Raw genomic sequence first — 22,715 nt, forward strand, 5'->3', positions numbered from 1 at the left:
CTCGTCCCCTGTTCCTCACTTCCCTTCTTCTCCCCACACCAAAGCGCCCCTCTCCCAAATCAGGACCTGAAACCCAGGTCCTGTTCCTTGTCTTCCCAGTGCTGTTCCTGGGGGCCTGAGCCCACCCAGCTGCCTGAAGTTCTAAATCTCTCTTGCTCCAGTCTCTTTGGCCACGCCTAGGCTGGCCAGCAGTCCCTGCGTGCCAGCTGCCATGCTAAGTGCTTTCTAAAGAGTCACTCATTTAATTGTCACAACAATTCTGAGGTAGGAGTGAGAAGTGGCCCCATTTTACAGATCAGGACACCGAGGCCCAGGAAAGTTCCAAGACTTACCCAAGGTCATTCGACATCACACTTGGGTCACAAAACACATTAATTTTCACGGGGAGGACATTTGCCTTGTAAATGAGAACCCTAGAAGGAGGCAGTCATGTTCAGCACAAAGGAACCACTGTGACAATAGAACTTCAAGGACTATGATTCTGGAAGAGCACGGATCCTTGGAGGCAGCAAAGGGGAAGCTCCCTCCTTGCTTGTCATCCTCCCTGTGCCTGTTGCCCCACCCAGGGGTCTAAGGCAACAGGCCCTGCTTCTCCCCAACCAAACCCTGCCTTTATTTTTGTTCCTCTCTTTCCCTGCATCTATAGAACACCTACTGTGTACCTAGCACTGCTGCAGGTGCCCGGCTGCAAAGGCAAAGGAGGCAAAGGGCAGGGCGGGGCTCCGAGGTCCTGGGGGCTGAGCTGGCAGCAGGGACGAGCCTGCAGTAAACAATGAGCTGCGTGCTCATGGGTGAGGATGCTAATAGGAGGCAGGAGGACAGAGAGGAGAGAAAAAGTTGACATCCAGAAGGGGCTGTACCCCACCCCCCCCACCAGCAAGAAACTCCAGGAGGCATCAACTCTTCCTCCCCGAGCGGCTCTGACTGTTCTCTCCGGCAGCTCCAGGAAAATGCCGTCTCCCCACGGGGGCTGCGTGGTTGTTGTGTTTGAGCGTGAGGACAGTTCCTGTAATGAGGATGAGAATAGTAACAAGGAGGATGACACGCGGTGGTTAGAGAGCAGCCGTGCTGGGGAGGGCGGCCCCCCGCGGGGATGCCGGCTGTGGGGACGGTGACAGGCCACCTGGGAGCCAGGCCGGAGCCACCAGGCCATGCGTATCTGACTGGCCTCTGACCCCAGGCCACTACCCCAAGGGCAGAGCACGGACCTGGGGCACGTGGGGCTCTGGCTCCCATCCTGGCACTGGGGAGGTGGGCGGCAGTAGAGGACACGTTTCAGATTGTCCTCACGCTCCTTTTCCGCCTTCGTTTTTCTCCATAGCCCTCGATTCCTTCTCATACGTGAAATAAGTCCTTTATTCATTTTTCTTACTGTCATCTCCCGCCTGGGGAACAGAAGCTCCATGTTTGGTCTCTGCTGTTTCCCCAGTGACTAGAACGGGGCCTGGAGCATAGTAGGTGTTCGAGAAAGACGTGTGTGAACAAACAGACGTGGATTTCCACGTGTTGTGTAGACTCTCCAAACCCATGGGATTGGAGATGGTTCCACGTGGCTGAAGATGGTGGGAGGAAGTCTGGGAGGGGTGTGCGTGTGTATGTGTGAGGTGTGTATGGATGTGTCTGAGGTGCGCACACGTCTCTGTGAGGGGTGTGAGTGCACCTGTGTGTGCTTTCAAGTCAGTTACCAACCGCCTTCACACACCTCAGCTGTGGGATGGTTGCTGGCCTGAGTTCCCCGCACAGACTCGGGGAGTGGAGGGCGGCGCAGGTGTGCTGAGGTGGCGCGCCCCGGGTCTCTCTGGAAGATCCCTGCAGATGCCCTCACCCAAGCCGGGTCCCTGGGACAGACTCCAGCAGGGTGTCCCCACATCGAATCATGTCCCCTGGGGTCACTGTGCCAACTTTTGCAGCAGAGGTTGTTTTCTGCAGGAGTGGACACCATCCCAGCAGGCAATCCCGAGTGGGTTTCCGTGCGCTCCTGATGGAAAACTGAGGCCTGTGATAATAACAAAAGTGGCCCTGACTTTGAGTAGTGCCTGCTGTGGGCCAGAGCTGTGAAGTGGGTGTTACTGGACAGATGAGGAGATGGAGGCCCTGGCGGAAGAAGTAACCTGTCCAAGGTCACACACCTAGGATGGGGACGTGGACACCAGCATCACTCTGGATGCCACATCCTCCCCTCTCCCCTCCACCTGAGGACTTCACCCAGATGAGACAGCAGGCTTCCCTCTTCCCCGGGTCCACCCCTCCCTTGTGCAGAAGGAATGTGAGGGAGTGAAGGAGCATCCTGCTTTCTAAGAGTCCTGTGTGTGGGTTTATCACCCAAGCTTTACTGACAGCCATCCCTGTCCTTGTGCCCCCACCCCACCATGGGTACAATTGTGTTCCCCTAAGTATATGTGCCAAGTCCAAACCCCCAGTACCTGTGAATATAGTTCTATTTGAAAACAGAGTCTTTGCAGATTAGTCAAGATGAGATGAGGTCACACTGGATCAGGATGGGCCCTAAATCAAATGATTGGTGTCATGATAAGAAGAGGGACACGTAGCCTCAGACACAGAGACACATGGGGAGAACACCAGGTGACGATGGGAGCAGAGACAGGAGTGATGCTGTCACAACCACAGGACACCAAGGATGGCTGGCAGTTCCCAGAAGCTAGGAGAGCAGTGAGGAACACACCGTCCCCCTGAGCCTCCAGACAGAACCAAACCCGCCTCAGCTGTGATCTCAGACTTCTGGTCTCCTGAACTGTGCGAGGATAAACCCTTGCTGTTCTAAGTCGCCACGTCTGCGGGAATATGGCAGCCCTAGGACACCAATCCACCCTCCCTTCCCAGGGCGGGATGACACACGTGTACACACACGGGGCAACTTCAGTACACAGGTACTGAGACTCACACCCTGACCAGGCCACATCAGCCCACGATGGTGTCTCCTGTGTGTGGTGCCGTGTTCACAGCTCCCCCACACCCAGCGGGGCGCACACTTCCCTGCACATCGCTTGACAGCCTTCCCTCCTCCAGGCCCACTGGGAACTCTCAGTGGAAGCCTCGCTGAGGACGGAAACCTTCCACACTCCTCTCGGGCTTCTGCCCTGGTGTCCTCTCTGTTCACTTCCCAGCTCCCAGTCTCCTGGTCTGACTTCCTCCCTTCCTTCCTTCCTTCCTCCCTGTCTTCCTCTGCCTCTTTTTCTTCCCCTATGAGTAAACACAGCCGCATTGCAAGGCCCTGCCATGTTCTGGGAGAGCTGCACGTTGCCACCTGTTGCTATGGAGAAGCCTCTTTATCACAAACACTGAGTAAACAGCTGCTACTGGGAGCCCCTTTCTGCTGGCCAGGGGTTTATTTGGAGAAAGTCAATAAGGAAAAATAAACATTCCTGGCCCTGTGTATATACAGCTTTGGGACTGGTCCTCCTCAGTGGCTGGGGCCTGCCAGCTCCCCAGAGGGTCCAGGAGGCTAAGCCCCACCCCTACCTCCGATCCCAGAATCTTCCATTCAGAGTTGAGGCCGGGGCCAGGCAGCCAGCTCCCTCCAGACTCAGTCAGGTCACTCTGCAGGCTGCACCCACCCTGCCCTAGCCTGGGGTCAAGGCTTGGACGTCTGCTTCTCCCTTCTAGGAAAGGGTGTGATGAAACAGCCCCTTCCAGGGAAGTCCACTCTGTCTGAGCTCCCACGGGACACTGCAATTCCTGGGAAGAACCAGGCTTCGTTTGGCTTGATCAGGAGTCTCTTTTCTTTGGCATCTTAGTTTCAGTTGAATTCAATGCATTAAGTGTTTAATATTGTAACAAGCCACTCATTCCGCACAAATTTAGTAACTCCATGACTATGTCAAGGGATTGTGCTGGGCTCTGCTGGTTCCTGCCCTCAAGGTGCTTACAGTCCAGTGGGGAAGACAGAGTATTAGCGATCATCATGATGCATGTGGCTAAGTATTTGCAGTTGTGTGGCATGCAACGCAGGAGATGTGCAGGTGCTGTGGGAGTGCGTAAAGGTACTCTACGTCGTGCTAATCTCTTACATGCTTTAACTCAGTTCATCCTCAGAACTATCCTGCACAGTGATAGTATTTTTATTCCCATTTTACAGATGGGGAAGTAACTTACCTAAATTCAATTAGCTACTAAGTGGGAGACTCAGTATTTAAACCCAAATCAGCCAGAGGCAAAAGTCCCAGGCTCCAAATCACTGGGTATTCTGTCAGGCTCACAGTAGAAATGCCACAGTCCCTACCCTCAAGAAATTTACAAGGAAAGCCCTCATGAATTGTGTCCATGTCACTGGGGACAGGCAATGACAAGTGTGACAATGAGGAACACCAGTCACTCAGAGAACATCAGTGAGATGGAGAAGGAGTCTGGGGCAGGGACTGGGTTGAGCTTTGAAGGACAAGCAGAATTTAGATAGAGGCCAGAGACAAGGGATGGGTCTCCCAGGGACGGAGCTGGGGACAGCCTGGCTAGGGTTAGGGACCAGGAAGACCGATTTTGGAGAAGGGGAAGGAGGCCTGCCATCTTGCTTCTCTCCCCAGATCCCTACGTCTTTCTTAGGAATTCACCTCCATCCACACCACCCCTGCTTTGGACCAGGACATCATCCTCTCCTCCTGCCTATCTAAGCAGCATTCTTATGGTCTTCCCGCCTCCAGTGTCACCCAGCTCTAATCCACTCTCCACCCGCCCCCAGGATCTTCCAGAGACACAGACCTACTTATGTCCCCACCCTCCTCTTTTCCCTCTCCATGGACAGATGCCACGCTGGCCTTGTTCTCATCTCTTTCCCTTTTCTGGGAACATCCTGTACACCAAGCATTCAGGACCACTCAAGTTTGCCAAATGCATGCGGCTCTGCCCTGCCTTTGTCTTTGCCCTCACTCTTCCCTCTGCTTGGAATTCCTTCCTGAAGAGTCACCTTCATTCACAAACTCTTAGGGAGCACCTACTATATGCCTGGCACTCTTCTGAGCCCTGGGAATGAAACAGTGAACAAAATAGATAAAGACCCTTGTCCTCGTGGAATTTATATCTTAGTCTGGGATATACACTAAAAAAAAAAAAAAAAAAACCCAAAGAAGTAAAATATAGACAATAATAGGTGCTGCTGAGGGCTGAGGAGGAAAATACAGCGGGGTAGGGGTGGGTAGGACCTTGAGGCCACTGTGATGATGCTGAGTGAGATGGGGAACTCTTTCTTAGGTTTTACAAGGATCCCTCTGGCTGCTGTGCTGAGAATAGACTGAAGAGGGACAGGGATGGGAAGTGGGGGTGGGGAAAGGGGGTAGACCAGGGAGACTTCAGGACTCAGGGTTCCCACTTCCCCGCGAGGCTGGCAGGGCCTCTGTCCTTGGTGTTCTCTCCCTCCAGCCCCAGCCCCAAGGGGTTTCTGAGGGTAACCAGATATAAGAGGGCACCCCCTCCATGCCTTATCCAGCTCCACTGGTCCCACCAGGGTGGTCTGGTTTAAGAGCACATCCTCATATCCCCGCAGGCCTCCAGGTCTGGCATTGCCTCCTACCCTGACTCCCTCCTGGCTGCCTGTCCATCACCCTCCCAATGCTCTGAGGAGGACAGGAGCCCTGCGGAGCAGTGATCCACGTATCAGGAGCAAGGGAATTAACATTCCCAGGCTGTAATTATATCTTCCATGGGTGACACCTAAGGAAGCATCTTTTTTTATAAAAGCAGGTAAATTGAAGGTTTATGGGATTGTGGGGAATGGGTGTTATTTTTGGCACACTCCCCTCACTGCCCCTGAGTGCCAGAACCCTGTTGATTGCTTGGGTGCCAGTAGCCTGAACTGAGGCTGGAGCTCAGTGTATGGTTGAGGGGTCATCATGAAGGGGGTCGGGAGGCACTGAGAACCTAGTTAAGTGAACCCAAGTGAGAATCTAGGAAAGAAGCCAGGAGAAGCTCCTTCTGGTGTGGGAGTTATGGGAGGAGTCATTCATGAGCAGGTGGGGAGTACATTTTTTTAATTATATATACATCAATAGTAATCATAGTAACCATAATAGTAATGATGGCTAACCCTTATATGGTGCTTATTAAGTGCCAGACAGTATTCTAAGTGCCTTTTGTGTATTAACTCTTCACTCCTCACAACAATCACATGAAGTAGGTACTGCTTTTATCCCCATTTTGCAGATGAGAAAACCAAGGCATAGAAAGTTCTAGTGTAATTTTAAGTTAGACATTGGAGATACATATACACTTTTATACACACATGAAAGTTTGCTGACTTTAGTGGTGAATGAATGAATTCCCCCAGACATTTACAGAGGTCTAGAGAGCTCAGCCAATCAGAAAACTCTGAAGTTAGGAAGTCCCTTCTCTTTAGGGCAGGACTTCTTATCACACTTCCGGTTCCAGTCTAAGAGCTGGGTGTCTCCACTCAGTGCAAAATCAGCCATCTTTGTTGGTGAGGTGCCCCACCATGTTCTTAAGTACAGAATACCAGAGCATGAGGCTGTGATGAGATGTATACTAGAGCAGGGACCCTTGCGCCTAAAGGGTCTTCTGCCCATTTAGGAAACTGGTTGAAATAGTGGAGCTGCTGATATTGGAGAAAGTGTGGAGAGAGAGGAAGAGAAGGAGGGAATAGGGTCTCCCCAGATGTCATCCAGTGGTTGCTGGTGCCCAGGGACACCTTTTCTCCAGCAAGGACATCAGCATAGAGAAGGCACAGGAAAGAGAGAGAGAGACGGGGGAAAATGTGATTTTTTTAATGCAAGCCTCGGTAATCAGCTATTTGTGATGGAATTTTATCTGTCCTGGTCTCCTAGGGACGAGGAGTGAGAGTGAGGGAAGAAGGGTCAGAAATTAGTATGCAGAAATATCTGATCAGCCAAAGTAATTTTCTTTAATAATCGTATTCATACTGCCTGCTCTCTGCTCACTAGAAGAATTAAGTATTTAATAGTAATATATTTCATCTGGCAGTGGTTCCGTTTCGTTAGGAACCGTGATGCCTCATTGGGGTACGTGGGTGGGTGGAGGTCTTGTGGGGGGACAGGTAGGAGGTGTCAAAGCAGAAAGAAATAGATAAGCAAGGAGGGAAGTGGGCATGGGTGGGCAGGAAAGGAAGAGGGGAAGCTGTGTGCCAGGGTGAGCCCAACAGCCCTCTGAGATGCCACTCAAGTGCTTTCGCTGCCTGAACTGGGCTGTCCAGCTCTGACCTCTGGCTGTAGTTGATATGCCCTGGAATCCCCCACTTCTGTCCCAATTCCTCAGGTTTCATCCCTAACCCCCAAAGATGGGTCCTCCTCTCTGACCTCTGGTCTGTCCTCAGCCCCCAGCCCTGAGACTTTACCAAAGACTGATAGAAGAGCTGGGTGGCAAGTCCTGCTGGGGGTAGCATGACACAGTGAACCCCAGACCATGCTCTGACCCCCATTTTCCAAGCTTTGGAGTTCTCTGGGCAGATCCCTAAGGCTGCCTCCATGTAGTTCCCAGGCTGGAGGTGAGAATGCCATTCCTGGCTGGTGCCTGAGAAAGGCTGGTACAGAAGAGAGAAGCTGCTTATGCTGAAGAACCTGACAGCTGCCTTTCTGCCCTGGGGCAGCAGATGCAGTGTGCTTTAGCTATTACATGATTTTAATAGTTAAAAAGCAGGCCCAGCACATGCCAGGGACGTAATTGATGACACCTAGCACTCGGAAACCTGATCTTCTTTGGAAGCACTTGGAGAAGCTTTTCACCTCCTTTGCCAGGCTCTCTGAGCCCCACTGCCCAGGAGGAAAACATCAGTGAGGAAGGTGCAACCACATTTGCCTGATGAGATGGAGACAAAGAGAGAGGGCTGAGCTGCAAATAGCAGAGTTCAGCTTCTCACTGTTCTTTTGAGAGCAAGCTCCACAAACTGATGTGCAGCGACGCTGGCATTTCCAGGCACCTGACAGGCTGGAATTAAACACCTGTCCATTAAACTGACAACCCCAGGATGGAAAGAGAGAGGGAGAAAAGGCAGAGAAGGGCGAGCTGGGAACCCAACCACAGTCTGGCTCCTTCCTTGCGGAAGGTAATGTGCCTGCTGCGGAGGGAGGCCAGGGTGGGAACAGGCAGCATCATCAGGTCCCCACTATCTAGTTTTGGAGACAGTGTGGGCTGGTCCACAGCAAACCAGTACTCAGACATGGACATTGAAGAGGGAGAAGGGAGCATGTGACACCCCCCCCAGAGGCTGAGCCAAGGAGAAGCCGAGAGGTTGATCCTCATTTGCCCAAAGCTCCAGCTCAAAGGCTTGTCATGCTGTGGCTGCCTCCCTGGCCTCTCTTCTACACACATGATCTTCATCTGCTCTGAACCGTTTAGACGTACCAGGCGCTGGGCAACCCACCCCAGGCTGCCCTGAGACACCTCTTGAGCTGTTGCTGAACAATCAAGTGGGTGTCTCCTGGCTCTCCAACTGAATTATAAGCTGCTAGAGAGAAGGAAGCTCATCTCCTACTTCATAGGTGCTCCCTCCCCCACCTGTTGAGAGCATACTAGCGGGTGGGGCTGAGGTGCAATGGTGGATGGATGGATGCTCGGATGGTTGGACGTAATGCTGATAGTGGAGTGGTGTATACATCATTGTGCCTGTATTGATTGCTAACATTTCCATACCAGTTAGTAAATAGTTATTGCCTGTAGCCCATTGAACACCCATCTCCCCATCATCCTAGCCACTGCCCTGGGATTTGCTGGCCCTCCCCAAGATTCAGCAGCTAAACTTTAACACCCAGCCCAGCATCCTGCTTCATTGCTATGACCAGCATCGATCCTAATGGGTCAGTATATGGACTTACTATTTTAACCAACACCCTTGGGTGGGTCGATGAATAGAGGCCAAGACTGAATATTGAGATTCGATGATTTTAGGGAAGGAAGGATGGGCAGGAAATAGGGAGGGACAGAAATGGCAAATATTTTGGGGGGTGGGTGCGGATAAAGGAAATTTTTACAAAATGGACAGAGAAGGAGACCTCAGGATGGTGCTGCTGGGTACCAGATGGGATTTCCTTCCACCTTTGGCCACCCCCCTACATGCCACACCACCTGCCCTGGTGACGCCCAAGTTTCAGGTGCACCAGACCAGCATATATTGGCAGAGAGAGGGCCCCTGATGGCACCGGGCAGATCCAAGTGTTAGTAATGCCACTTTATCCAGCTTCCCAGGGTGCAAGGCTGCAGTCTCTGGAAGCCCCAGGTATGAGACATGGGGTGTCCCAGAGGAGAGAAGGGAAGTGTCAGAGGACTGAGACTGGGAACCAGAAAGGCCAGAGGAGCTGAGGAACACATCCAGCCTTGGAACTTAAACCCTGCCCTCCACCCTCATCACTCCACTCAGCCTGTCCGTTCTCAGATCCTCAAAGCCCACCAGCTGCTTCCTCCGAGGCCGCCCCCTCATGTCCAGGGCCCATCTGGAAAGGCCGGGGCTCTGCCTGCATATCCCACATCTCAAGGTCCACACTCTGGAGACGAGTGCCCTGCATGAATTCGGCTTTCTCCCAGCTCAGGACCACACGATACAGCACTGAATTCTTTTTCATCTGCTATGATTCCCCATTTGCTGGTGTGAGTGTGCACCACCCGTGAGGGTGATCTCCCACGACATCCATCACCCTCTCACTGCCAGGGCTGATACAGCTGATCTGTCTAGCTAGGCCACTATCCTTTCCTTCAGGGATTCCAGCAAGAAGAAAGCTGCCACCAGTCAGGGGTGGGGAGCAGCTTGCTGAACCAGTGTGTGTGCATGGCTGCACTCCTGCCAGAAATCACATGTATGAGAACATGGATGTTAGAATCAGGCTATCCCAGGTTCAAATTCCAGCTCTATTGTTTATTACCTGTCTGACTTTGGACAAGTTATTTAACCTCTCGAGATCTCACTCCTCGGCCCTGCCCCTCTTTAAAGGGTTGTTTTAAGGATTTAATGAGCGGAGGGATGTGTGAAAGCTCTTTACAACTAAACTGATACACAATGCACAGGAGTGATGTGGTTATTATTGGTGTTATTATTCGGATCATCCCTGGTTTAGGTGCAGCTGAGAAAGCAGGGAGAAATGACGGCCGGATCTTATTAAGGTTCTGCCATGGAGCAGAGTGATAATGTGCAGACTTCTAGGGGAGAAAAATTCTTTGCCATCTGTTTGTGTTAGAACAGAGCCATTTGTAGCTACTCCAGCCCACACCAGCCCCTCTGAACCCACCCTGAACCCCTTCAGGACTTGCATCAGCACCGCTCATCTTAACATTCAGCTGTCCACTGTCTCCAGCTGCTTTTGGCTTCCTCTGACTGGTCTTACCTCCTCACCCGGATGGACTGTAAATGTCTCCTGGCCAGTATGGCTGCTTGCATTTCTTGTGTATCTTTATAGCGTTTATCACTGGGGCAGAGGGGGGGCAATGTGCGAAGGAAAAATAGAGGGAAGGGGGAGGAGGGCAAAGAGGGAGGAGGGGAAGGAAGGAGGATATGGGGAGAGAGGGAGGGAGCAGAGGGAGGCTAGCACTGGCTTTAGATCCAATCCTGGATCTCCCACTCTCATTAATTTGAGTTACTGTCACTAAGTTGCTCAACCTCTTAGTGCCTTGGTTTCCCCATCTGCTCGTGAACCCTCCAGAACCTTCTGCAAAGAGTCAGAGGACCAGAGACCCTTAGACCTCCTTTCCAGCCAAACAATTCCTCCGCCAGTCCCATCTCTACAGGGAGCCTGCCCCCTGATGTTCAATTTCTGAACCCCCGGGTCCTTAACCGTCTTCCCTACCCCCACTACCGCCTACCCATCTCCTCACAGGGGCACCCCGGCTCCAAGCCTGTGTTTGTGAGCTCACGGGGAACCGCGGGACACAGGCCTTTCTCTCTGCCGTAATGAAACCCTTTAATCATATTCAAATAGGTTACTGTTCAGGGGGAAAATAGAAATATGGATTTGATAGCAATAAATTTCCCTGGCTGGCTAAGCCCAGTTCTTAATTGTCCTGTCCCAGGGCTCGCACATTTCATTGTTCGTTAGGTGCTTAAGTCCCCACTCTCATTTTGTGGCGGTGACATTACCGTTGATGGCTCTAATACTCTCATAATTTGAAAGGGGATTTGCATGATAGAACGCAGAGTATTAAAAGAAAAAGAAAAAAGGGAGAGAGAAAAATGGGGGGGCAAGATGGGAGGAGGAGCTGGGAAGGGAAGGGGGACATCAAGGGGGGAGGGGGGTGGATGAGAACTCGATCCAGCTTTCACTTTAAAAAAGTCACTTTCTTCAAAGTCAAATCATTGTTTTCATTAAAGTGAAAAAAAAAAAAAAAAGGAAGAAAGAAAAAAGCCGAGGCTGCACATTGGGCTGACTGGGCACTGGTATTCCTTATTGTTCCTAATGGTTATTAATTATTATTATCCGGCTGTGCAGGGCTCTGTGGACGTGATGTCCCCAATGTCCTTGGGGTGGAGCTGGTGGGGGGAGTGTCAGGGGAGGGGCTGACTCAGGGTGGGGAGATTTGCTCCAGGGTCCACAGCAAGATGCAGATGCCCATCTTGTGGCTGATGCCAGGAGGAGCCAGGTTTGGGGAGGTGGAGCGGAGAGGGGCCACTTTCATAGATAGAAGGAGGAATCTACGCCTCCTGGGTCCTGGCCAACTCCTCTTGAGTTTCCTAGAAGTTTCTTCTTTCTAAAAGCCAGTGATTTGGACTCAAATGGTCTTGCTGGACACCAGACAATTTTGATCACTGGTGGGGTCTTCCAAGTAAGTCCCTTTTGCAAACTGGATTCCCCACCTCCTGCTTGCCCCAGTCCAGAACTGGAAAGCCTTGCACAAGCTTGGCTGGATTCCTGAAAGGGCCTCTCCTAACTCTATCATTAGGGTCAATGAATGCTGGGCCCAAGCTGCCCCTTCCTCCTTGCTGGGGAGTTTCAGGTTCCATGTCCACCCCTCCACAACTCCCCTACACCCTTAGCATCTTTCTATCTTGGGGGACATAAGTTCTAGAAATCACTGCAGCCCTGGGTTTCTGGGGTTTGAGGGATGGCTAATTCAGCCTTTGTTGAGGTGATGGGTCTAAGTTCCAAGCAGGGCCACCCCAGAGGATTCTTGAATGTCATCAGATATGGAGAGTGTGTATAGCTTGTTCTCCTTGGACAGATGGTGTGAAAGTGCCTGGGAGCATTGCAGGGAGCCAGGCATGGCATGTGTGTGCCAGGCTCTGACTATGACGGGGGGGAGGAGTATTGCCTGTCTGGGCTCATGAATTCAGGTGCACAGGCCCCTCCATGCCAACCTCACTCCTCCTGTCTTATCACTTTCTAATCATCCCTCTGGCCCAGCCCCTTGTACCTTCCCTCATGGGACAGAGCTGGGTCCCCCAGAGAGCAGTAACAGACAGCCAGGCTATAAACTCTTACACCTGCACCTCTTGGGTTCCTGCCTGGCCCAGCCTCACCCCCTCCACTTCCCAGGGACTCTCTTCTGGATTAGAATTTTAAGTCAAATGAATTCTGGGATTGGAATAAAAGCTGTCTGCAGAGAACTTATTCACCCTCCTTCTCCCTCTTTTTGGCCTGCTGTTGGAATTCGGGGTGCTGGGGAAGCACACCCTCAGGGCCACCTCAGTTCCTCTGCCCCTACATGCCCCTTCATCCCTTTCCTATCTGCTGGCCCACTCCGCTGCCCCTCCCTACTCACTCCTCCTCAACTCAGAGCCCAGGCCCACTATTAAGGCTGGCGGACACCCAGTTCCTGAGAGATGGGTCCAGAATTGGCTTCCCTAGAGTGGGTGGCCACTGCTCAGCCCTCTGCAACTGCAGAAATCTAGATTGTCTCCCATTTAACAAGGCTGAAGCTGCAGGGTGAGGGAGGAAGGAGAAAAGGAACAGGGAGAGCTGATGAGAAAGAAATCTAGATCACAGAATAAAATCCCAAATCATCTATAAAACTCTAGGTGTCAACATATTCCTTATTGTTTTTTATTGTGAGGACCCAAGTGGAGGATGGCCCAGTGGCCGCCCTGTGCTCACGTCTCCCTCCACACAAGGATAGCAGGCCCTGGCCCTCCCTCCCACCCACCCCCAGGAGCGATGGAATGTCGCAAGACCCAGCCTCCCTGCTCCCCAGCCTGACTCCTGGACTCATTTTAGACATGAAGGGCCTTCAGAGGTACAGTCTGAAGCTGCAGGGTAACGAACTCGGTGCCCTCCCCGTTGTATCCCACCCTCAAGACCCCCAAGGAGAAGCTGACTCCAGGAAAGGAAAAAAAAAAAAAAAAAAAAAAGCCAGAGAGACAAAGTGATTCTTAAATATTTTCCTTCTCTGCAGTCAATCAGGGAGGAGGGGGTGAGGGTCGAGGAAGGCTGGAAGGGGGGACAAAGGGGGTTTAATAGGCTCCGGTGACAGCACAGTGTCCACATTGGGAAAAGATTAATGATGAAAATTAATCGCCTGACCTTTCTTTCCAGGAGCTGGAGGTGAGGCAGGCCATTAAAGCCTCTTATGTTGTAATTAACGTTGGAGGGGAGAAGAGAGCTGCCTTCAGAATGGATGTGATCATTTAATTAGGCTCAGGCGTAGGTGCCACAACAGGTCCGGAGAAGTCATAATTTAACTATAGCTTTAAATTACACAGGCAGAGTGGGGATGGCAGAGTTTGACGGCAGGAGAGCCTGCCGCGCAGCTCAAGAAAACAATTAAATAAACACCCCGAGTGAGGGAGAGAGACGGTGACAGACAGACAGACAGACAGACAAAGAAAGCAGTAGGTGCTGACAGCGGAAGAGGTGGGGGAACGGTATCGTACAGGGGAAAGCGCTGCGAAGAGGTTCAAAATTAGGAGTCCCATGGGGGAGAGAAAAGTGAGATCGCCAAGAGTTAAGAGTGGCCTGGGGGATGTGTGTGTGTGTCTGTGTGTCTGTGTGTGTGCGCGCGCGCACAGCCACGGGTTCTCGGGCCAGTGCCTCCGCGCACTCTCACCTCGGAACGTGGTGCAAACCTCGTTCCACAAACAAATCCCGACCTCCGAGAATTTTGCAAAGACGCTGAGGTTGGAAGGCAGAGAGGGCAGGTGTTTCACGGTCCTGGACTTGGCAGGACGCCTCTCTCCCCACTGTCTCCCTACCCAAGTCTCGGCGAGAGGAGACGCCCCCCTTCCTAACACGGGTCGTTTGGGGGTTCCCGATCGCCACGTGGCGCCCCGCGTCCTGGAGGACCAGCAAGGCCCAGCTGTGCGTCCTTGGGCAGTGTCAGAGGGGTAGGGAGAGGGGACTTGAGGTGCAAAGCCGGGCTGGACAGCGTGAGCGACCGTGGTCGGCGCCGGGCCGGCGAAGTTCAAGGCTGGGGCACTGCACCGCGTGGAGGGGGAAGGACTCGCCGTCTCTGGGGCGCCAGACTCGGCTAGTTGCTCAACCTGTGGGATTAGTCACTCGTGGAGGAACAGGACGGTCGGAAAACCGCGGACAGACGCTTCCGCAAAGAGGGAGGGGAGGGGAGGAGAGGACAGAAGAGCTTGTAGGGAGGAGGAAGAGGGACTGGCGATGCGACCCAGGCCAGGGTGAGCAGGCCTCTGGGTGGACTCAAGCGCGAGCGACGGGATAGAAGCCCCTCCAGGCTTTTGCGGAGCGCTTTGATAGGGTTGCTGCCAACTTTGCCGGACAGTGGAGGAGTCTATTCTGGTGTGGGTCCAAGAAAGGCTCTGGTGCAGCCCCAGGACACTTGGGTGCCTGCTCTGCCTTCAGACGGTGGCCACAGTTGGGGCTTCCTGGGCCCCAGGAAACTGCGATACCTCACTGTCCCCTCCGGCTCTAGAAGGGATGGAGTTGCAGAGGCACGCAGGGTGGAACTTCCCTTACCGTCTGCAAGGCTCCCGGGTTCTCCAGACACTGGGCTGAACCCAAGCCACCAACTTTTAAGGCCTAGCAGGTGAACTGCATCTCTCCTTCCCTCCACCATTTGGGCTGGAAGAAAAGTTATGGATGAGGAAGAAGGCAGAGTTACGATGAGGCTAGCCCCACCTAGGTGATCAAGCTAGGAGACCCTGCCTCCTGCCCCTTTTTCTCTGGAAAACACAAAGGCCACTAAATGGTGACCTGTAGGACACTTTAACCTCTCAGAGCAAGAAAGAATTTCCATTTTGATTAGACATCCACAAATTCTCCCAATTAGTGAACCTCTCAATTGGAGCTTTGTCCCTGACCAGTCTGGTTAATTGATTGATGGATTGACTGATAGTCTGATGGGTCTCTGGTCTCTCTTTCAGCTCAAATCTCTATCCTGAGAATGTCCAGCCTGCACTGGGGATAAAAGAGGAGCTGTGGCCTGAGCTGGGGGTGGGACTAGGCAGAGGTGCAGGGGTGCCAGATGGGGGATAGGGCTCCTCTCCACAGACCAGGGCTCCAGCTGACCCAGAAGGCTTGGGGTCATGTCCTGATTGTGCCCTGGGCTGCCTTTGTTGTATGGCTGACCTCAGGGCCCAAAGCCCAGATCCAGAACCCCTGAGGCCCCGACCAGAGTCAGATGGGGAATCAGATGCTGCCTGGCACCCAGAAGGCCAGATGGGGAGTGTGGAAAGAATGTGGGGAGTGAGGAGGCCAGGAGCGGGAAAGGGGAGTCAGTGAACAGAGAAGAGGGGAGTGGGGAAGCCTGACCAGCCTACAGGCTGCCTTTGAGCCCCTTGATTGAGACTGACAGGAAGAGCCCCTACCTCCACCTTCCACTGGGACACTGCATCCCTCATGGAACCCCAGCTTATAGGAGACCTCTTGTGGTACCTATAGGGCAGGTGTTCCCTTCCTCCCTCTACAAGATTGTGAACTCCAGGGTCCTCTCCCCTGCCCTTCCCGTTTTGGTTAGAATACAATCTGAACTGGTAAGAGCCCCGGGCCCTACCTCTCCATCTCAGTCTCATCTCCCTCGGCCCTCCTCACCCTGCTCCAACCACACCTCCCAGCCTTCTCTGTTGCCCCTAACTAGAATTTAAGCTCCATGAGGCCCAGACCAGTCTGTCAGGTTCCCCTGTATTCTGCAGAGCCTAGAATAGTGCCCGGCCTGTGGTAACCACTGAGTCATAGACATTTGTCGACTAAATCAGTCTTACAGTTCTGTTTCTGCAAGCCCCCCACCCTCAGCTGGGCCTGGCCCACACAGAAGACCCCTCCTCTTCTGGACCCTGAATATCCTGCTTTAGCTCTTTCTACTTTTGTCATGTTTCCTTCCCTGCAGAGACTGGAACTTAGTGTTTCTGGGAGGATCTCATACAGGGGCCCCAAGTTACCCTGCAGCAAAATTAAACAGTCCACTTGGGATATCTGACCCAAACAGCCAGGATGCTCTGGGGTTCACCTGGCCAGCAAGTGCCCCATACCATCCTACCCGAGACCCTGCCAGTGCATTCCTGGAAAATAGAGGAGGAAAAGCAATGGGGGGAAACAGCTTTTCAGAATGGACAACAAGGTTCTCCCCTTTGGTGAAATGTAAGCATAGGGGCCCTTCATGGAGGAATTTGGTGGGGAAGAGTCTAGGGGTGGGGGAAGGAGAAGGGAGATCTGCCTCTCCGTGAGAACAGCCCAGGCCCTGGCCTGTTTGTTTTTCTGTCTGTTTGTTGGATGGGGGCAGGGAGATAAGAACATGGAAACAACCTTAAAATAACCTCCACAATTCCCTGAGAGCCAAAAGACCGGGCGCAGGGGTCTAGCTTGGGGCTTGTGGGCTTGCAGTGTGGCTGAAGTGGGGGTAGGATTCTGGGCCATTCTGGCCTGTGTGTTTTTCTGTCTGCATTGCACTCTTGCCCTGTCTCCCCTCCCCACTTGTTCCCTGTGGGCTCTGGGTGAGCTGGAGTTGGCTTCAGCCCTCTCAGCTGACATGAGCAGGAATAAATAATCCCATGACTTGAGTTAAGTGGCAGGGCTCAAAGGAGGCATAGCAACTGCATAAATCCTGAAGATGTGGGGCTCAGGTGGGCCCCACAGAGCACTCAGGTCAGTCCCTGGGAGTTATGATCCTTAATTCAACACTCACTTCCTCCTCCTTTATTCCTGCCTGGTTGCATCCTGCACAGAAGGCTTAATCCTGGACCCCTGGTCTGTGTCCTGGGTGGCCTGCAGAGTGGGCTGGAAGCACAGTGATGCCAAGACTCTTTCTTGGGCCCCATCGCCCCACCACTCCTCTCCTGGACTCCTGTTTAGGACTCCCTTCTCCCCATCCCCCCACTACAGGGCATTCACAGCCATGCCCTCAAGCTGGTCTCTCCCTCCTAAGGTTACATCCACACCTACTCCTTCCCTGCGCCATGAGGGCGTGTGGACCCAGGCCTGGAATCTGCAGGGAGGCTCAAGATAGTCCACCCTTCCTTATCTGGGCCTCTTTCTAACCCAGAGTCTGAGATAAAAGTGCAGAATAAGGAATGTTTGTCCTGAAACCTATGCCCTTTGATTACCCTTCTCTAGACCTGCACTGGGGCTCCTACTCTGCCACCTGCCCCACTCTGGGACCTTGGCCTTGAGCAAGCTGATCAATCTCAGAGGAGTTTTAAAAGTGAGGGGCTTTTTAAGCCCAAGATTTTGTCATGAGGTGGACTATGAGGAAGGGGGATATTTCTGGAGAGGGACTTTCTGATGGATGGCCCCTGGTCTTGGAAGACCCCTTCAAACAGCAGAGATCTGCCCATTGGCCCCTTAACTTTTCAAAGGATGGGTTGTCTGCCATCAGTACCCCAAACCCAAAATAGCTGGTGTTGGAGTTTTTAAATATTTCTAAACTCAGGGAGACTGGACCCCCAACTGCCAAATATAAAATCATTTTCCAATCAAATGTTAAAAGAGCCTGTCATTCATTCCTTCAGACATTAAACATTGATTGAGCCGCAGATGCAAAGCACTGGGCACCCATACTAAGATCAAAACCAAGATAAAACAATCTAGATCCCAGCTGTGTGGTTGATGGCTTAGTCTAGGAATAGGAAGTAGTATAGCCATTTAGCGAGGTAGCGACAGAGACAGGAGAAGGAATGGGGTAGAAACAGGGGAGGGATTAGAGTGGAGTTAGTTTCCCACCCTTCTCTTCCCCTTGACCACTTGGGGCAGGTATAGCCTCTCTCTCTTGCTGGGTGGTTGATGCTCATTGCCTTTATCTCCATCCCAATTTTAACTCCTAGATTGGACTTGAAGGTGGACTCACAAATCACAATTTCAAGGAAGTGGGGTGTTCTGCACAAGGGCTAATGCTGATTCATTTCTTCTTTCATTGCTTCATTCATTCAACAGGCATTTCCCAAGCACAATTCCATGCTTAACAGAAAACTCCTAAGGCGCAGACTGATGATGATGTCCCTATTGATTTGGAAGGATTAAGCCAATGGTGATGAGGGTCAGGGTGTGCTCAGCATCCCATGAAGGGCATGGACTGGCAAGGTTGCAGGAGCTCAGCAGAGGGTGGTTGTGCTGAGGTGGGCTGGGGGTGGGAAGTAAAGGAATGCTTCTGAAGGGAGGCAGTCCTTCAGTTGTCTTTTGAAGGATAGGTATGGCTGGGAAGGACCAGTAATAATGAAGGGGGAAAAACTTTTCCTCAGGAAAGAGGAAGAAGAAGTGGAAAATAAAACATTAAGCGAGGCAAGTGGGAATGCTAAGTTTCATGGGATGTTGGATGGACTGGTTTGGCTGGACCTGAGTTATTGGAAATGGGGCTGGAGAGGAAGGAGAATGGAGACCGACTTGCAGATGACCTTGAGGCTGTATTAGTACAGCATCACTGCAGTAATGCTGTCCAGCAGATGACATGAACACTCACAGTTTACAGCAACAAGTCTGTTTCTCTCACTCATGGACTGCAGGTGGGGCTCAAGACGACTTCATATTCTCCTTGGACCAGCATGGCAATCACAGGCACTCCAGAGACCAAACCTCACAGCACATTTTTAATCTGATGCCCTGGCCATATCCACCGACATGCCATTGGCCAAAGCAAGTCACATGACCAAGCCCACTCTCACTGGTGGGAAAGTAGAGTCACAAAGGGTGTGGCTATGGAATCCCATCACCCAGAGTGAAGAACTGGGACCATGATCCAGTCTGCCTCAGCTGCTAGGCAACAGCCATTGCAAGTTCCTGAGCAACACTTAACCACTTCCATCTTCCCAACAGTCCTCTGAAGGAGATGTTGTTGTCCCATTTTTCAGATAACAAAGACAGGAGACTCCAAGAAGTGATGTAGCTCAGCCAGCTGGGAAGAGATGGAGCTGAGATTAAACTGGGATCCTTGGGTCCCAAGCCCAAGTCCAAATGTGTCCTTTGACAGCTGAATTCAGAAGCAGCCCCCCAGGCCTCCATGTAGGGGCCAAGGCAGAGCTCTCAACTTGCTTGGTCTGTCTCTTTCAGGGGCATGGCCTGGCATAGGAGGAAAATGGGGGCAGAGAGATGTAGCACCTCCTCCGCCTTTCAGCTGGGATTCTATCACCCTCTGAGCTCCAGTGACCGCATTTAAAGATGCCCTGTGGATTCTGATTCCAGTGTGCCAGTTCAGAATTTAGGGACTTCCTGCTTTCTCTGCCCACATTTATTCACTCAACAGGTGTTTGGTTGCCTACTCTATCCTGGTCACTGGGGATACAGCAGAAGACCAAATGGACAGAAAATCATGCCCTCATGGACCTCACATTCTGATATAGGGAGAAAAGCAATTAGAATAGAGATAAGTAAAATGGATAAAGAAAAGTACAAAGGAAGGTGATAATGTTATAGAGAAAAATTGAGCAAGACAGAGGGATAGTGAGTGCTGGGAGGTTAATTTTAAGGTGGATTGTGATGGGAGGGAAGCATTATTGAGAAAGTGATATTTGAACAAACTCTTGCAGAGCCACACAGATATCTGGGGGAAAAGCATTCTAAGTGGAAGGAACAGCAAATTCAAATTCCCAGAGGCAAGAAGTGGTTACACATACTATGTTGTATACCTGGAATGTAAGATTGTAACTCAATGATATTTCAATAGAAAGAAAAGAAAAGAAATGGTTCCACAGGTGAAAGAAGAGCTGAGAAGCCAGAGTCATCAGTGAAGGAAACTGGTGGACGCCACTAGGCTAGAGAGACAAAAGAAGAATGTGGTGTTTTGGGAACCCAGGGATGGGGGTCATTGCAGCAGGAGCTGCAACCATGGTGGGTCTGAAGGCCAGAGCTGGCGCCACGGAGATGTGGATGGAGACACAAGAGGGGATAAAAATACTCTAGAATTTCCTCCCATCCTCCAGTCTCCTGCCAGTGCCTCCTATTGGCTGAACCTGGCCAGCAGGCAGCTGATACAGGAGCTGGTAAAAGCAGTCTTGGGGAGCGGCCCCCAGAGACAGAGAGAGCAGAGCAGGAGAGAGGAAAACTGGACTTGAAAATGGACCTTCCAACAATGAGACACCTCCTCACCCTAAATGGCTATAGTGAAAAAGACTTATCCTACCAAATATTGGCAAGGATGGGGAACAACTGAAACTCTCCAACCTTGCAGATGGTGTGTAAGATCGTAAAACCACTTCAGAAAATTGTTTGGTAGTTTCTGCTAAAGTTGGAGACACACCTATCCTCTGGCCTCGCAATTCTACTCCTAGGGCTATATCCAAAGGAAAATGAGAATCTATGTCCACAAAGACTTGTACTAGAATGTTCATCCCAGTACTGTGAGTAATAGTCTGGAAAGAACCCCAGCCTACACATCTGTTATCATATCATCATTGCCACCACCTGTGGCAGACTGGCTAGGTGTGCTGTCCTGCTAACACCCCAATGACCCTACGAGGTGGCTACTGTCATCATCCCCATCTTACAGATGAGGAAGCTGAGGCACAAAAGATTAAGCAAATTGTCCAGAGACACAGAACTGCTAAGTAGCAGAGTAGGGATCTGAACTGGGGCCAGCTGAGTCCCAAGCCCATGTGCTAATCGCCCAGCTCAGTGCCTCCCTGTGACCCATCCTCTGCCGAACCATCCTCTACAGGGTGACTTAGGAGGGGGGCAGCCTGCTGAGAGTCTTAGAGTTTAAGGTGACCACACTAAATTAAGAGGAAAACATGTATGAAGGCTGAGAGAGGTGGGAGAGCACAAGCAGCCGCCCTGAGTGTAAGTGTGTGTGCACATATGTGCCTGTGCTCACGTCAGCATGCAAGTGTGTGGCGTGTGTGCGTGTGCATGCATGCAGACATGGGTTTGTGTGTGGATGCACGTGTGCACCAGGGCTGAGGGCAGGGGTCTGCCAATTAGAAGAAGGTAATCGATGTGAAGGCTCCTCACACGGTCAGCGCACAGTAAATATTTGCAGAATTGAATTGAAATGCTAAGGAGAGTGCTCTACCGATGTGTGGTGTTATTATGACTATTATCTCCAAATTGCAGGCTTTAGGAAAAGAGAGGCAGGTGGGGAGTTGGTGACAGGGTTAGCTGGCCTCCTTTCGCCTCCAGACTGCACGGAGCTGACTCCCCTACGTGGACTCTCTCTGGGTGGTTTTCCTCCAGAGCTGGCTGAGGGGGGGCTCTTCAACCTGTGAGGATGGCAGTGACAATGACATGGGTAACTAACCAGCATGGAACCCTCCGCAGGGCTCCAGTACCTGTTCTCCATCACTCCTCCCCAGCAGCCGATGAAGTGGGCGCTGTTCGTCTCATTAGCACTCACTCCCAGTGTGCAGAGGAGAAAAGTGAGGCTCAGTGCTGCCAAGAGAATGTGTCCATAGGTATTGAGAACAATTAGAGAACCAGGGCCGCCCTATTTCCACCATCTCTATCCTGAGTCCTCCTGCACAACACTAGCGCCTAATGGATTAACAGGTGGTCGGGGCCATGCGATGGCTTGACTAGTGCAGGGCCACGGGCCCTAGATCCGGTCATCTCCCTGTACCTTGGTGTCCTCACTGGCAAAGGGGGAACAAATAATTGCCACAGCAGAGGGTGCCCGTCATGAGAGGACATACATGAAATGCCTAGTGCGTAGTAGGCGTTCCCTTGAATCTACTGTTAACTCCTTCTCTCACAAAGCAATGAAATTAGACTCAAATTTGTGCACATTCAGGAATGATCTAGTCACCCTGCTATGGTAATGGGTATGAAAGGTGAGGCCCAAAGAACAGCACCAAGGACACTGGGCTCAGAAGTGGCAGGACCTGAAGTCAAACAGATTTTCTGCTCCCGGGCAGGGCCTCTCCGCCTGGCCGGACTGCCTCCGGGGCTGGCCTGAGGGTGCAGAGGCCTAGGACCACTGGGGAGGGTGCCAACGCCCAGCATCCAGAGGAGGGAGACAGCAAAGCCTGAGGGAGGCACAGCAGCCCCAACCTCCCACAGGAGATGTCAGGAAAGGAGGCCAGAGTGAGTGTCTGAGGGGCCACAAGCTGGCCCCGCAGATGATGGATGATGGGAGACAAAGTGTCTTTGGTTGAGGCTCCTCAACTCTCCTCATCTCATGGGAAGTAGGCCCTATCTTCTCCCAGCTTACCCACCCCAGCCATTTGAGAGCCACTGACCAGGCACAGAGAGAGGCAGAAAGATCGGACCCTGTGCTGGCCTCCAACCCTCTCCTCTTCCCCTGCCCACCACTGTCTAAGGCCTGTGCCCACCTCCTCAGCCCCAGTCAGTCTCCTGACTGCCACAGAAACCCAGAGCCCACAAAACACCCGTGTCAACGTGCCTCCTCCCTGGAGGTCTGAGGCCTTAAAACTTAATAGTCTCTCAAATGCTGTAACGCTAGAGGGGGCTTTTATGGACTCAACAGGGATAATATTATGA

The sequence above is a fragment of the Camelus bactrianus genome, chromosome 20, assembly GCF_048773025.1.
Source record: "Camelus bactrianus isolate YW-2024 breed Bactrian camel chromosome 20, ASM4877302v1, whole genome shotgun sequence".
Lineage (NCBI taxonomy): Eukaryota > Metazoa > Chordata > Mammalia > Artiodactyla > Camelidae > Camelus > Camelus bactrianus.